General features: G+C 41.3%; 1 pseudogene; it reads right to left on the reverse strand.

Moving 5' to 3' along the window:
- Positions 1-9,976: 9,976 nt before the first annotated feature.
- On the reverse strand, positions 9,977-12,772 carry LOC142302408 (uncharacterized; annotated as a pseudogene).
- Between the last annotated feature and the right edge of the window lie 4,499 nt (positions 12,773-17,271).

Here is a 17,271-nt window from a genome sequence, read left to right on the forward strand (position 1 = left end):
CCTAAAGCATGGGAAGCGGGTACAATGACGCCCGAATCGGTACTAGGTCCCTGCCTAACCCTATACCACTATAGAGATTGGTATCGGGGATAGTATGCAAACTCGCATGGAGCGTCTACTCCCACACAAGCGCATGTAACGACTGAGCGCCGAGAGGCGGGCTCAGGGCCCTTTATAAACTTGGCTCCGCCCACAAGATGGAGGACAATTAACAGGAACGACCCTGGGCCAATAGTAATGAGCAACGACAGAAGTGACGTCACCCTCGGCCAATCATGTAATGCCACGTCACATGCCGAGGACCATGTGATCCCCGCATCATCTGTGACATCACCCACGGCCAATCATGTAATGCCACGTCACATGCCGAGGACCATGTGATCCCCGCATCATCTGTGACATCCCCCACGGCCAATAATGTAACGCCACGTCACAGACATGCTCAGAACAGAGTACACACCTAGCCTCAGAAATGTCTAAGTCCGTGAGCATACTCAGTAGCTCAAAATTGGGACTTAGACTCAGGAAGCTAAGAAGTTCCCAAATGACTGGAACGACGCAAATGAGAAGCAGAAGGGGAAGAAGGGGAACGTGGTGCAACAGACCCAGGGGCCGTAACAATCTGCTTACCTGCGTCCAAAGGCAATGCGAAGGAAGGAGGTGGGCGGGATGTTACGTCCCGCTCATCTCTGCCCCTCTGCTTCTATTGGCTTGCCGCTTAGTGATGCTGCAGTGACGTCGCTATGACGCCGAACGCACCTCCCCATTGAGGGAGTGATTGTTCAGCAGTCACAGCGACGTCGCAGAACAGGAATGTGTGTGTAACGCTGCCGTAGCGATAATGTTCACTACGGCAGTGATCACCACATATCGCACCAACGGGGGCGGGTGCTAATGCTCGTGACAACGCTAGCAATTGCTAGCGATGTCGCACCGTGTAAACCACCCTTTACTCTTATTAAAGAGCTGGACACCATCCTGAGCGAGCTAACCCTTCAGTACCCTATGAACTTGTGTTCCTGCTCATTACTTTGTACCTGGAAAAGGCTGTTCATGTTCATCCTATGGAGTGGTTTTTGAAGATTGAATACATCAGCTGAGAATAAATAAAATAAAATAAATAAAAATGGTTCCTTTGATTACCTCAAGCAGCAACTGAGCAAGCTAAACCTCCACAACTGCTTTGAAAATAGATGTGAGAAAGAGGAGAGCGAGAGCTATACAACCTTGTTTACCTTTAGAGCTTAAACTTCTCAGGTAAAAAAGAGAGCCATAAGAGGTTTCACTCTACACAAGAGAGACATCCAGTGACTGTGGGCATAAAAACTGACTCTACTGTACAATCTGCGCTCAACTGAGAAACAGATTTCTGATGGCCCAGGTACTGACCACCAATGTACAAGGTATGATAATCCAAAAGATGTCATAGCTATAGAGCATTAAAGGGTTTTTCCCCATGAATAACGTTCATATTATAGTTGACTTTAATCAATAGATCATAGAATAATACTTTATACAATGGGATGTGTTTACATTTTTTTTCCAGTGCTGAGATAATTTTATATACAGTATGTGTCCCTGCTATGTACTGTGTAATGGCTGTTTCTAACTGTGCACGGAACATGGTCTGATCATACCACATTTCCATTACAGCTTGGGATCGCAAATTATTCTTCCTTTGAGGTAAAATATTTTTTAAAAACAGGCAGAGAAAAGCTTTACATAAAAAAGAATCAGATACGATCCCGTATCTGTATCTGTATTCTTTTTTACTTCCTTCCCGGCCCAGGAGATGTGGTATTATCAGACCAAGTCCCTGTATAGTCAGACATAGCTATTACGCAGTACATAACAAGGACACACAAATTAGATTATCTCCGCACAGGAACATTTTTTTTATAACTGTGAAAATTCTTCTTCTTCTTCTTCTTCTTCTTCTTATTATTATTATTATTATTGTAATATATATTGATTAAAATCAACTTTGAAATTAACTTTGTTCGTGGGAAAACCCTTTGAGGGGAAGTCCAGGCGTTAATGCAAAATCACATTTGCCTGCTCTCTTATACTTCAGATACTTCAGCAGTGTGTGATATGGTGCTTCGCAAGTTAATTTATTTATTTTTTGCAAGCTACAAATTGAATTTCAAGTTGTTACAACTTGTATGAAACCACAAATAAAATTGATGTACTGCTCTATTTAGCACAAGCGATCAGCTGATTGCAGCTTCAAGTTCACTAAGGTGACTATTAAATACAATAAAAAGTAAAAAAAAGTTGTAAAAGTATTAAAAAATATAAAAAAATACACATATTTGATTTCAGAAATGTCTGATCTATCAAAATATAAAATAATCTAATCTGGTACGATCAGAGCAAGAGACAGATCCGTCACCCACCAGTCTCAGAGTCACATAGTACAGAACGGATTTAATTCTGGTTATTTCTTTGTGATTAATCTTGATGAAGTTTACTACTGATTGGCTATAAAGTGATCCCTATGTTTAATAGATGCCGGATAGGGGCTTGAAAGAGAAGTTTCCATGGTGGAACCATTATTTAGATACTGAAGCCCCTTTTCTAGACATAGTTTTTTTGCCAGTTTGAGTATAATTTTGGTTATTGTAATAGCAAATGTCACTTTATTCCAGGACTGACTCCAATATGTGCAATATTATGCTGCTATAGTCTGTCTGTTTACTGTGCACATCCTTTTAATTGTGTGATTATTTATGAAATAAAGATTACTATTTATTATTCAGAATTTATGTACTCCTTTCTTGAAGAAATATTATACGAAGAATATTTTTTCATAGTGTTGCTATAAGTGTATTATGGGAGTGTCCGGTTACCTAAAGACCTCTTGTGTGTTAATTCTATTGCTTGTTTCTATTACAGATTGGTCAATCCAAAATGGACTTTGAGGCTAAGTTTACAGCTTGGCAGTCCAAAGCTACAGGGCTTTTTAAACGAGATGGGACAGTCAATGTGGATAATGGTGTGGTACATAAAGAATTGACAAAAAGATATAAAAATATGTTATATAAAAAGATGAAATTATGGTGGACACGTACGTCCTTGGAAAGTTACCTGGATCAGAAAATAGTGCCTAGGGGCTTAAGGGTCCAAATCTACCCCTCCTTTGATTTAGAGGATGAAGGGTTAAACCAGAGGTGGATTGCGGCTGCAACCACCTGTTCTCTAGAATTCATACGGATAATTGTGGAAAAAAACTCTATGACTATGAATAAAATCGAGAAGGAGATTGAGTCCATTCAATCAGCTCTGCAGAAGGAGCTGAATAATGAATCCTTCCAAAATTTAATTTCTCTTCTGGAGAAAGATGTGGAGAGGTGGGAGAAGGAAATAAGCTCAGACAAACAGAATACGTTTGTTCGGGATGTAGGGGACTATGAAAATAATAAAATCTTCCGCTGGCAAAATAGAAAGTTTGAAGGGGCCCAAAATCGTTCTAGGAGCTCCTCTATACAGTCTGGGACCTCTAGCGTGGCGAGCACTTCATTGGATCATGGACACACGTTTAATATGCGTTCCAAAAATAAACAGAAGGTTAATAAACGACCCTATGACATATTTAATAAGGATAGCAGCAGTGAACATCAGCAATTGAAGGTAATCAATTTATCTGACCATATTCTAACTGAACCTCATATTTCTCTGTTGGGGAAGGGTTTATCTTTTTCTCCTTCATGTTCTGCAGACACGTTCACATCCATAAAAGATTTACATCTGTTTTCGAGGAAATTATTTTTCAAGAGATTATATAATAAATCCCATCAATTGGATGATTCGTTTACAAAAGAAGAAAGAGAGGCTGTGGTGGTACTGCAATCATTAGAGGATGAAAGCCTACCTCAGTCTGTGAGTACGTTTCCACATGATCTTTTGAGGAAATCTAATAAATTCCCCGCCTTTAATATATGTCCAGCTATTGAAATCTTCACAAAAATGGTTTCACAGGATTTTGAGCACTGTTTTTCCACATATCGAGGTTCATCCAATCTGTCCAGAAAGGAAAGGGAGGCATTGAAAGACTTACAATCATGGACAGATGTAGTCTTCAAATCCGCCGACAAAGGCGGTAATATTGTTGTATGGCCTGTTGTCATGTATGAACGACAGGCCTACAAATTGCTGAACATGAGGCAATGTTACAAAAAACTGACGTCTAACCCTCTTCCAAGTTTTCAGGCTGATCTACTGTCAATTCTGTCACAGTCTTTCGATCAAGGGATAATACCCAAGAAATTGGTGGACTTTGTCAAAAATCTGCATCCTCGGCTAGCCACATTCTATTTAATTCCAAAAGTACATAAGAACATCACAGATCCTCCGGGAAGACCAATAGTGGCAGGCAATGGAGGTTTATGCGAAATAATTTGTAATATCATTGACCACTATCTTTAGCCATTTGTGGCAGAGTTACCATCGTATATTAGGGACACGACGTCGGCACTAGGCAGACTGGACGGTATTCAACTTAGTTCCAGTATGATTCTGGTCACGGCCGACGTCGAGTCCCTTTATACGTCAATCAGACATACGGATGGCTTACGAGCAGTTTCTTTATTTTTGAAAAATAGTACAATGGAGAAATCAATGGCGGAACTACTCCTGATTTTGTTGGAATTTATACTAACTCACAACGTGTTCACCTGTGACGGAAAAATTTTCCTACAGATGCAAGGGACGGCAATGGGGGCGGCATGTGCCCCCTTATATGCCAATTTATTCTTAGGAGCATGGGAGAGGGACATATTTCTAAATGAAGCCATCCCAGGTTGTAGTCGCATCCACAATTGGATGCGCTACATTGACGATATCCTCTTTATCTGGGATGGCTCCGCCCTTGAACTTAATGAGGTGATGCAAGCCCTGAATAACAACCAACAAAATATCAGGTTAACATTCAAGCAGGGTAGAGAACTTGAGTTTCTAGATATCCTCATTAAAGCAGAAAAAGATGGTTGTTTGTCAACATCCATATTCAGAAAAAACACAGCGACAAACAGCCTTCTTCATGCGGCATCCTCTCATCCTAAGGCAGTAATTTCGGGTATCCCGGTTGGGCAATTCCTACGAACAAAAAGGATTTGTTCAGATCAGGATACGTTTGAGAAACAATCCAAGGAATTGGCGAACAGATTTCTTGAAAGGGGTTATACTAAGAAAGTAATACGTAGAGGTTATCGGCGGGCCGCACATTGCTCTAGGGATTCGTTACTGTTTCCTAATGAGTCGCGATCAAGTGGAGATAGCAAGGTAAAGGAAGTTAATAGAGGACAAACGCGGTTTATTACAACTTTTCATAACCGCTGGGCAGAAATGAAAAATATTTTATGTAAACATTGGGACATTTTGCGTTCTGATAAAATTCTGAGGGACATCTTGCCTCCCATTCCGCTGGTTACAGCGAGAAGATCCAAGACCTTGAAGGACACATTAGTCCATAGCCACTTTGATAGAGAAGCAAAACAGAAAAGGGTGTTGACTTTAGCAGATCAGAGGTTTTTCCCCTGTGGGCTTTGTAAAGCCTGTGCTAATTTCACAAAATCAAAAAATTTTACCAACTATGATGGGTCCAAGAGGTTCACAATAAGAAAACAGCTCACTTGTGCTTCAAAAGGAGTCTTTTATTTGGGGGAATGCCCTTGTAAGAAATTATATGTCGGCTTAACAACACGTGAACTGAAAATTAGAATACGTGAGCATTGTAGAGATATTGCTAATGCTAAGACGGCTGATGATAAGATACAACTTAAAACATTGCCATGACACTTTAAAGAATTCCACAACTGTAATCCTTCTTTTCTTAAAGTCAAAGCCATTGATCAGGTAGAGTTGGGGATTAGAGGAGGTGATCTAGGCAAAGTTTTGGCTAGAGTTGAAAGCCGATGGATTTTTAGGCTTGGCACCTTGAGTCCTCAAGGGCTAAATGAAAATTTAGGATTTGGGGCATTTTTGTAAATTTCTAGGACTTTGGTGTGATTAATACCTACTAGCCGTAATATTTGGATCTTTTTGTCAATTCTATTTTTAATTGTTTTTATATTGTGTAGGGTTTTAATGGGTTGTGATGGGTAATATTTGTTTCTTGTTTTTTAATTGTATTGTGTTTCCTTTTTTTATAGATGTCCATATTTCTTCTCTTTTTGACTGCGATATTGATGTGTGGATTCACCAGCAACATCTTGAGAAACTACTTGAATATTTTATTGTTGAGTAATAGTAATTAGGGTATACTTTGTGTATAATAAAATTAAATATTTTTGTATTTTGTATTTATAAATAAGCATACTAACTGATGTATATTGAATAATATTATTATAAGTATGATTTTGTATAAGGGTAATACCTGGATATTGATGTGGGACACCGGCTATTTGATGGTTCGTAATATAGAGAAGGGTTAAAAGTTATTGAGGAGAATACATGTAATATAAAATAATTTTTAGCTGTAGATAGAGACAGATCTGCCGATCAGGGTAGAGCGCTCATGGTGTCTGAAGCCACCCGGAACCAAAATGCTGAGCACAAATACGTGGGGCACTCTGCGATGTCGGACACTTCCATGTGCCTGACACGCAGACTGCGTTCCACGAGTGCCCGGCAGGAGGTGACGTTTTAAGGAGGGAGGAACAAGACTTACGTGAGCGCCGCCGGTATCATCTGATTGGCAGATTGGCTATATTTATACCCAGCACTTCCGACGACCCAGCACGCCCCCCGTTGAAGCTGGGCGCGAAACGTACGTCGGGGTAAGTGGCTAGCGGCATGTTGATTCATGTACCCAGGTAAACTATGGACTTGTGTTTGATTGATCTGCCTTGATAGTCGGGACGTTGACCGGTTAGCATCCACACGGCAGTACGGACATCCCCCTTGGTGGAGATGGTCCGTGCTTTAAGCAACCGGCTCATCTGCATTGAATTGATATGGTTTATGTCCCTTTTGGGAATAAGGTCTGACCTAGTTGTTTGACAGATCCATCATCCACTAGTCACTGGGTTACTAAGCACAGAGTGTACGCAGTCTAGGAGTCACTGTGACTTACTATATTTTGGTCTTGTGGCTGACCGATCTGTTATGGGAGCTTGAATATCGACCAGTTTAGCAAATATGCGGCTTTGTGGAGATATCCTCTTGGTGGGATTGCTCCGTGCCACAGGCAGCTGGTACGATCAGAGCAAGAGACAGATCCGTCACCCACCAGTCTCAGAGTCACATAGTACAGAACGGATTTAATTCTGGTTATTTCTTTGTGATTAATCTTGATGAAGTTTACTACTGATTGGCTATAAAGTGATCCCTATGTTTAATAGATGCCGGATAGGGGCTTGAAAGAGAAGTTTCCATGGTGGAACCATTATTTAGATACTGAAGCCCCTTTTCTAGACATAGTTTTTTTGCCAGTTTGAGTATAATTTTGGTTATTGTAATAGCAAATGTCACTTTATTCCAGGACTGACTCCAATATGTGCAATATTATGCTGCTATAGTCTGTCTGTTTACTGTGCACATCCTTTTAATTGTGTGATTATTTATGAAATAAAGATTACTATTTATTATTCAGGATTTATGTACTCCTTTCTTGAAGAAATATTATACGAAGAATATTTTTTCATAGTGTTGCTATAAGTGTATTATGGGAGTGTCCGGTTACCTAAAGACCTCTTGTGTGTTAATGATACATTTTATTCAGTGTAAAATTTTCTCTATTAACACAATTGAATGTATAATCATTTTCATCATTTTCAAAGATCTTTCCTTGACTTCTACCAGGTATAATTTGAACTAAAAGCCCTTTACGACTTGTTACTCTAGAGAATGCAGTGTATAGTTGACCATGTGTGAATACAGGATCAGGTAGGAGAACGTCAATCTTATCGAATGTTTGTCCTTGCGATTTTGTAATTGCCATGGAATAAGCCAGACAAAGTGGGAATTGTTTTCTTGTTAACTTAAACGGGATATCACAATTTTTGGTAGTGTCGAATGGTATGCTTGGAATGAGAACCTTTTGACCACGACGGTCCCCAGAAAAAATACTGCAGTCGATGAGATTTGTGCCAAGAGTTTCTCCGATTAATCGAGTACCATTGCACAGTCCTTTCTTTGGATTTAGATTGTGGAGTAGCATGACGCAGGAGCCTTTCTTAAGGTTCAGCATATGAGGAGGAAGGGCCATAGGAGTCAGGGAATGTACAAATTCGATGGGGTACTGAGCTCCTTCTTCTTCTGTCTCACAGGATGAAATCTTGTCGACACTGAAGTATGATTTAGTCTGACCTCCAAGCATGTTCAACACTTGTTCATTGACTGTCAGCGTGTCACAGTTTTTAGGGCATGGTACTGCGCTGGAAGCAAGATTAGCAGGAGTGAGAGAGTTCAAGTCATTCCCAAATATGCTCCTCATGATGTCATGAGTCAGCATGACTTTGTTCAGCTTCACAAAATCCACCAGATTCCCATCTTCAACTCCTGATCCAACAGTTAGCAGCCACTCACAAAACTCTACCTCATCAGGATTGACTTGCATGTTCCTGATAAATTTCAGTTCCATGAAGGATTTCCAGGGTGGACTGTTCTTGACACATACCTCTACAATACTAACGCGATTTTCATGAAGTACAACTGGAGCTTGCTGACAAATATCTCCTCCAACAACAATCAGGATCCCACCAAAAGGTTCTTCATTGTGAAGGAGAACACTTAAGCTTCTATCAACGGCATTGAAAAGATGAACGTGAGACATTGAAATTTCATCCCATATAATAAGCTTAGTATCCCAAAGCTCTCAGCAAACTGATGTTCCTTCTTTAATACTTGATACAGTTCTCTCATTCAAATGAATTGAAATTCCAAATCCGGAGTTGACTGGTTTACCGCCTGCGTAAAACAAAAAAAAATCTTCAATACATAATAAGTAATTGTAATTAAAATTACCTTTTAGTAATGTAGCTGCCAAACCGGTAGGAGCAACTGTTTTTACAATGCCACCATTCCCAAGTATAGTAGATGTCAAAGCCTTATACACGAACGTCTTTCCACAACCTCTTGCACCAGATAAAAAAAAGCATTTTTGTGACGTGGTTGGATTATTAACTGCATTCATGATTGCTTCAAAGGCGCCTCATTGTTCTAAGTTCATCAGAAACTGCAGTAGTTCAGATTCATGTTTCTCCCTTGCCACATCAATAATGTCACACATTTGATATGCATTTGATGGGGAAGGTAGTCCACAACTTTTGCAATCTTTAGAAAACTGTTGTAAGTAGACTTGGATATCGGCAAGTGTTTGCTGCTCGGCCACACATTCACTGTGAGTCAGGAGGAAGTCTTCCATCATGTTATTTTTATATTTGTTGTATAAATCAAGTCCATTTGTGATGTTGGCGTGGTTCAGGATTGGAGCAAACAGCTGTCAAAGCTCACCGGGCATTCTAAATAAAGAAGCTTCTTCCATGGTTTTGTCCCAATCTAAAGGGTACTTTACACGCTGCAACATCACTAGCGATGTCGCCGTGACTGCCGAACAATCCCTCCTTCAAGGGGGAGGTGAGTTGGCATCATATCGACGTCACTGCGGCGTCACTAGGCAGCCGCCCAATAGCAGATGAGGGGCGGAGATGAGCGGCCGGAATATCCCGCCCACCTACTTTCTTCCTCATTGCCGGTGGGCGCAGGTAAGGAGATGTTCGTCGTTCCTGCGGTGTCACACATAGCGATGTGTGATGCCGCAGGAACGATGAACAACATCGTACCTGCAGCAGCAACGATATTATGGAAAGGAGCAACGTGTCAACGATCAACGATTTTTGATGCTTTTGCGATCGTTGATCGTCGCTCCTTGGTGTCATACGCTGCGATGTCGCTAACGGCGCCTGATGTGCATCACTAACGACATGACCCCGATGATATATCGCTAGCGATGTCGCAGCGTGTAAAGCACCCTTTAGTCATCATGCAATAATCCCATTGCCCTTGCTGCCAGAATATAAATTTCATATGTGTGTCCTTCCACTGTTCTGAGATCTTCAAATGATGTAGCACCTGTGAACAACATAAAGAAAATAATAAAAAATTATAAAAAAGTCAGGATGATCTTATAACGTTCAATTAGATGAATATGACTTACCCTTGATATGCATCAGGAGTAGGCGCTTTGAAAATCTTTTCATATCTTGTGGAGAGACAGAGTACATTCTTGGAAGGATCTTGTCAGCACCTCTTTTTCTTGTCTTCCAAAACTTATTTGTCCAGACATAATGGTAGGGTATTTCACAATATAAATACTGATGTGCTGACAGATCAGTTTGGTTTAGAATGAACCAATTGGTAAGTTTTGTGCCATCACGCTGAGCTTTTTCCAGAGAACGATGCTCTGCTCCATCCTCAAAGTAAACTGATTGTTGGAAAGGTATGTGTACCAGAAGTCTTTCTATAGCATGGGAACATGCAGACAGCTCACATTTTCTCAGCCGCCACATTGCTTAAGGCAATGCCAAATATCGTGGGTCGATGTAAGTCTTAATCTTGTCCCAGTGGTAGGTGTCGGTGTTGCTGGCTTGGTTCACTTGAACAATGGCTGCAACATGTCCTTTGTACACGTACTTGACAATATATTGAACGGTCTGGATGGAAGAGCAGATTTCCACATTTATTTATGTGTTGTATTTCTGAGAGAGGTAGGGGTTGTATGGTACAACCCAGCGGCTATCAACTTCCACATCCCTAATCTTGAGTTTAATCCCATATATTTGTCTGTAGTATACTGGATAGCCATCCATGTTAATATTTGTTTCTTTGCTGAAGTCTTTGGGAACATTTTTGGAGCATGACCGGGTTCCTTTTACATCTTCCATACACGGTGAATTTCTATTGTGTTCTCCATAGGGCCCATGAATCATGCAGCTGGTGACAACATCGTAAAGCTCATTGTTAATATCCAGGTCAGGAATTTCTGCACAAACAGCATTGTCACAATTGATAGCTTCTCGAAAATTGTCTTCGTCGTCCAGAATTAAGAACATATGGCAATGAGGAAGAACTGAAACAATAAATGGATGCATTAAATGTGCATTATTAATCATTCCATTCTTAACATTACTGTTATGAACATTCAGATGAATCTATGTAATACCTCTTTTTTGAAATTCAATGACGTAGGTGTATGCCTTTACTTTTCCCATCACTCCTCCTTTTTTTGCAGACAAGTTATTTAGTAAATCTTGTAGCTTTAAGTGGAATGTGGTAGATACCAAATCTGGGCAGTCTATTGCTGTTTCATGTTGTAAAAGGCCGGACTGAATTTCTTCCCACTTTGGGTTGCAAGTGAACGTAATAAATAAATCCCTTTTTCCAAATTTTGCTGCCAAAGTCATCACATCTTGGTAATTCTGTGGCACGTTTTCCATCTGTAAAAGAAGAGGGAAGTATGACGATGCGACCGGATCTCAGATCTTGTTGTTCAGCCCTACTGTTGATATAATCCACAAGGCCGACATATAATTCTACTCTGAGTTTCTTTTGGTTTTGTCTGTTCCAGTCCAGTTGCTGCGCTTCAAATTTTAGGTAGGCATCAATTATGTATTGTTGTGTCAGCTTGCCGGAATGTAACAGTTGGTTGAAGGACTGTCAATCCTGAAGGCGGTACGCATAGAATTCCTTCATCGACACATTCCTGGTTTTTTTTTTCTTGTTCCCCTGCATCATGACTGATATCTTACTGTTCTTCATCGTCATCATCCTCCATTTCATGACTTTTCCTTTTTTCAGTTCTCCCTTGCTTCTGTATTCCAGGTTGCCAGCCGTGTTCACCATACTGAAAGAGGAGTGGATACACCATTGGATCACAGTTTGGGCCATGGTACACAATATTCTGTAGTCCTCACTGCTCAATGATATGAACGGCAATGTCTATTTTGATCGGCGGCTCTCCATCATTGGAGACAAACACGGCTGCAACTTCATTGGCTGTCAGCAAGTTGTATCGGCGAGGGTCGTGTTGTCTATCCTTTGTTATCCACATTTCGATTTTATGCTGGTCGTAGCCACGCTGATCAATCAAATCCTTCATCATCTTGAAAGCCTGAGTAAATGGGTTGATATATCTGAGTAAACAGTCAACAGTATTTATTATGTCCCTCTTGCATCCTTCATTTTGCTCGTTATTTAATCGTTGAATGTTTGCATACTCAGGATCCAATATGTAGAGTTGTGAATATGAAGGAGTATCAGATCTAAAGAAAGCACAAATATATTTTTAATTATTAAAAAAGAACAGGAAGTTATTAAAAATGTACATTTAATTGTATTCTGGTCTTTTACCTAAGAGAAGTTGATGTACGGTGGTACACTTGTCGGTGAATGTCTAAAACGGGTAGGCCACCGTAAAATTTCATTGACTGAAATCCAAAGGATGCAAAGGCAAAAGCACTGTTGTACTTTCTGATGTTCTTTCTAAAATGTTTTGCTTCGTTTGTATTAACCACGCTTGAAACTGCTGAGGATATTCATGTAATTCACGTAGGTGTATGATACCACTTCCGCAGCACGACGCAAACTTTGCACTGTGTAATTTTTCTTTCCAAAAGTGAGATGCACCGCAATCACTATATATATCGTCTCGCTTTCCCATGTGGTGTTCACTGGGTATATTCTCTGGAATTCTTGCTGCATACCTTGAAGGTGGTGGCAGTTTACGTCGACGGGTATTGTCGTTTTCAACTTTCGCAGGTGTCAAATTCATTCTTCGTTGACGCTGGGCATATATATCAGCTTCCCTTCTTTCTGTCGCTCGGTTGATATAAACCTTGTGATATCTCTCTCTATCCTTATCAATCTGCTCAGGTGTTTGTTGTTGATAAGCAATCCTACGATTTTGTCGATATTGTTATTGTCGAGCAGCTACTGCATTGTTGTCCGGATTGTTCTGCGGCCTGTGAGATGGACCTGGCGACTCTGGCCTAGTTAGCGATGTCGTTGCATGTGACACGTACGAGCGACCGCTAACGATGCAAAAACTTACCAAATCGTTGATTGTTGACACGTCGTCCATTTCCCAAATGTCGTTTCTCATTTAGGACGCAGGTTGTTCGTCCTTCCTGAAGCAGCACGCATCGCTACATGTGACACCCCAGGAACGACGAACAGCACTGTACCTGCGTCCTCCGGCAACGAGGTGGGAGTGAACTTCATGCGGCTGCTTTCCGCCCCTCTGCTTCTATTGGTGGCCTGCAGTGTGACGTTGCTGTGTCGCCGCATGAACTGCCCCCCTTAGAAAAGAGGCTGTTCGTCGCCCACAGCGACGTCGCTAGGAAGGTAAGTATGTGTGACGGGTACTAGCAATTTGCCCGTGACGCACAAACGATGGGGGCGGGTGCTATCAGAGGGACATCTCTATCAATGTCGCTGCGTGTAAAGCCCCTTTAGTTGAAGTGGTTGAATTACATAGAAAGGAAGTGCAGTGTGTGGTAATTTGGGGGGCGGAGCCTTATGTGGTAATGTGTGGGGGGTGGAGCCTTGTGTGGTAATGTGAGAGGGCGGAGTCTCATGTGGTATTGTGTGGGAGGTGGAGCCTCGCGTGGGGGGGTGAAGCTGCATGTAGGCGGAGCCACGTGTGGGTGGGTGTGGGGGGACCGCGTGTGGGCGGAGCGGTTATGTGCGGGTAGCGTAGCCTCGTGTGGGGGTGGAACCGTGTGTGGGCGAAGTCGCATGGGGGCGGGGCCGCGTGTGGGGGGAGCCGCATGTGGGTGGGACCGTGTGTGGGGAGGGGGGACGCGTGTGGGCATGTGCTGGGGTGGAGCTAATGTGCGGTGGGCGGGATTAGCGAGTAATCACAATGGCACCCCTAGTCTTCCATATAAAATAATGCACCCCCTATGGTCCTTCAAATAGTATAGTAATGCCACATAGTTCTCCATATAATAATATGCACCCCATAGTCACTCCATAAAAAATAATGCACACCGCATAATCCTCCATATAGTGTAAAGCACACCCTATAGTTCTTCATATAGTATAATGCACTCCCCATAGTTCTCTATACACTGTGTCCACCCATATCCTGTCCACCACCATTAACTTGAAAACGGCAGCAGCTTTAAGCATAAAAGTAGTGTCTAGGTATAGCAAAGTAGCCATGTGCTGGGCAATGAAACCACCTATAGCGCCACCTAGTGGAAAACAACGGAGTTAGCATTGTTATCTTGAAAACAAAACAAGATAGAGAAAAAAAGTGAATTAAAAAATTGTAGGGCATCATCAATTCAATACGAATGGACACCTTGCATAAAGAAATGCTATGATATGAAACCCATGACCCCCCTAAAACATTAAATACTGGTCACGCATATGGCGCTCATTTAATTTTGATGTTCAAAGTGGCCACCGTCAGATGCAATGCACATCTAGACTCTGGACAGCATACTGTATCTTGCTGCACTTTGTGCAATATGGTAGGTGACACCTTTGCATAAGCATCTGTGATACATCGTCATAGGTCCTGCAATGTTGGTGGAGGGGTCGCATACACCTGCTGTTTGATGTGACATCACAGAAAGATGTCCAATGGGGTCAAGTCAGGTGAGCGTGGAAGCCACTCCATGCAGCCACCATACCCAATGACTTGTAGGAAGGTCTCCATGAGGTATCTCTTCACGTCCGCATCCTTGTGAGTTTTACACGTTCTAATCATAGCATGTCTGTATGCAAGGTGTCGATTCGTATTGAATTGATGACGCCCTACAACTTTGTAATTCATTTTTTTCTCTATCTCGTTTAGTTTTTGAGATAAAAATGCTCTGTTGTTTTCCACCAGGTGGCACAATAGATGGTTTCATTATGTAGCGCATGGATACCTTACTATACCTAGACACCATTTCTATGCCTATAGCTGCCACCTTTCTCAAGTTAATGGCGGTGGACAGGATATGGGTGGACATACTGTATAGTATAATGAAGTCCTAGTCCTTCATATAATATAATGTACCCCTAATCCTCTATATAATATAATGCACTCGGCATAGTCCTCCATATAGTATGATATACCACCATTGTCCTTCATATAGTATGATACACCACCATAGTCCTTCATATAGTATGATGACCCCACATAGTCTTCCATATAATATAATGCAACCTATAGCCCTAGATAAAAAAATAATGCACACCCCACAGTCTACCACATAAAATATTGCACACTCCATAGTCCTTGTCATAGAATAACGCACACCTTAGTCCTCCATATATTGTAATGCACATCATGTAGTCTTTCATATTTAATAAAGCACACACAATAGTCCTTCATATTAAATAATGCACCCCATAGTCCTCCATATAGTATAATAAACACTCCATAGTTCTCCCTATATGCATGCTCCATAGTCAGCTATATAGTATAATGCACCCAATAGTCCTCCATTTAAAATAATGCACACCTCATAGTCCTCCATATAGAATGCACCCCATAGTCCTTCAGATAGTATAATGCATGCTTCATACTCCTCCATATAAAATAATGCACACCATATAGTCCTCCATAATATAGTATAATGCGGCCATAGTCTTCCATATAGAATAATGCAAACCACATAGCCCTCCATGTAAAATAATGCACATCCAATAGTCCTCCATATCATATACTGCCCATCCGCTAATCCTCCATATAAAATAATGCAACACCATAACCCTCCATATAAAATAATGCACACTCTATCGCTAGCGATGTCGCTGGTGAAAGCACCCGCCCCTGTCGGTTGTGCGTCACGGGCAAATCGCTGCCCGTGGCGCACAACATCGTTAGTCCCCATCACACGTATGACAAGGAAGAAAAAGAACGTACCTCATAAGGCGGGATCACCACACAGTAAAGTATCAAAACCAAATTTCTTTTATTTAGTAAATCACACATAAAAAAACACACATGACATAGAGTACACAAATACATAATCCCGTCAAACATACTTACTTGCCTAGCAATGTCGCTGTGGCTGGCATACCACCTCCTTTCTAAGGGGGAGGTTCGTTCGGCGTCACAGCGGCATCACAAAGCGGCCGACCAATAGAAGCGGAAGGGCGGAGATGAGCGGCCGGACTATCCCGCCCTCCTAATTCCTTCCTCATTGCCGGCGGTCGCATGTACAATGTTGTTCCTCGTTCCTGCGGTGTCACACATAGCAATGTGTGCTGCCGCAGGAACGACGAACAGCCTGCGTCCTGCAGCAGCAACGAAATTTTAGATTAGAATGACGTGTCAACGATCAACGATATGGTGAGTATTTTTGATCGTTAGCGGTCGTTTGTTCGTTTCACTCGCAACGACGTCGCTAACGAGGCCGGATGTGTGTCACGAATTCCGTGACTCCAACGACATCTCGTTAGCGATGTCATTGTGTGTAAAGTGGCCTTTTGTTGACAGCAGGGTTGGTCCTATCCCCATTGTAGCCTTTTCTCGCTGTCTACACTAAGTTAATAAATACAAATTTAAATATGTATTGTAATGATACTAATTTACATGGAACATTACCTAGCATATTCTTGGTGTTGAGGTCACATATAAAATCATATTGGGTCAGTCATATAAACAGTCTGTTGCCCTTTTAGTATGTTGATTTCAACTTTTATGCAAAATTCCTTGTAAAACAGATGGCACACATTTTTGGCATATTTAGCATTTGGTTTGAAGGATGCTTTAAACTCGTCTGCATGAATATAGGTCAATCACATTCATATTTACGAAAACCGAGGCATCGCAAACAGTTATTTCTTTCAGTGTCTGGCAAGTCTTCGTAGAGCTCATAGAAGGAGGCTTTCTTCTAAAAATAGCAGACCCGCTATTAGTGAGTGAGAATTAGTGTTTTATGAAATACCTATTTTTACAGGCGAATGTTTTGTTCAAAGGGAGATGACAAACTTACTACATTTCAAGATTTAAATGTCTTGATCAAAAGGAAAATTCTAATTTCATTTTCCGTCTCAGATGTTTGCCTAATGACATAGGGAAATGTAACACAAACATGGTATCATAGCGGCAGTTTTACACAATGCTGTTTGCTCTAAATTCTAGTAAGAAACGTTTCTAGACACAGTGTAAAAGTGTTTTGTATCAGTCATTCATTTATGGAAATGTTTTACCACAAGACCAAATTTATGCGTTTTCTGCCTCAATCCTTCTTTGAAATATTTATATCTGAAAATGATTTCAGTTTAATTTACCAGCATATGCAATCATATCGTAAAGTTACAGCT

This window comes from Anomaloglossus baeobatrachus, chromosome 4 (genome assembly GCF_048569485.1).
Source record: "Anomaloglossus baeobatrachus isolate aAnoBae1 chromosome 4, aAnoBae1.hap1, whole genome shotgun sequence".
Lineage (NCBI taxonomy): Eukaryota > Metazoa > Chordata > Amphibia > Anura > Aromobatidae > Anomaloglossus > Anomaloglossus baeobatrachus.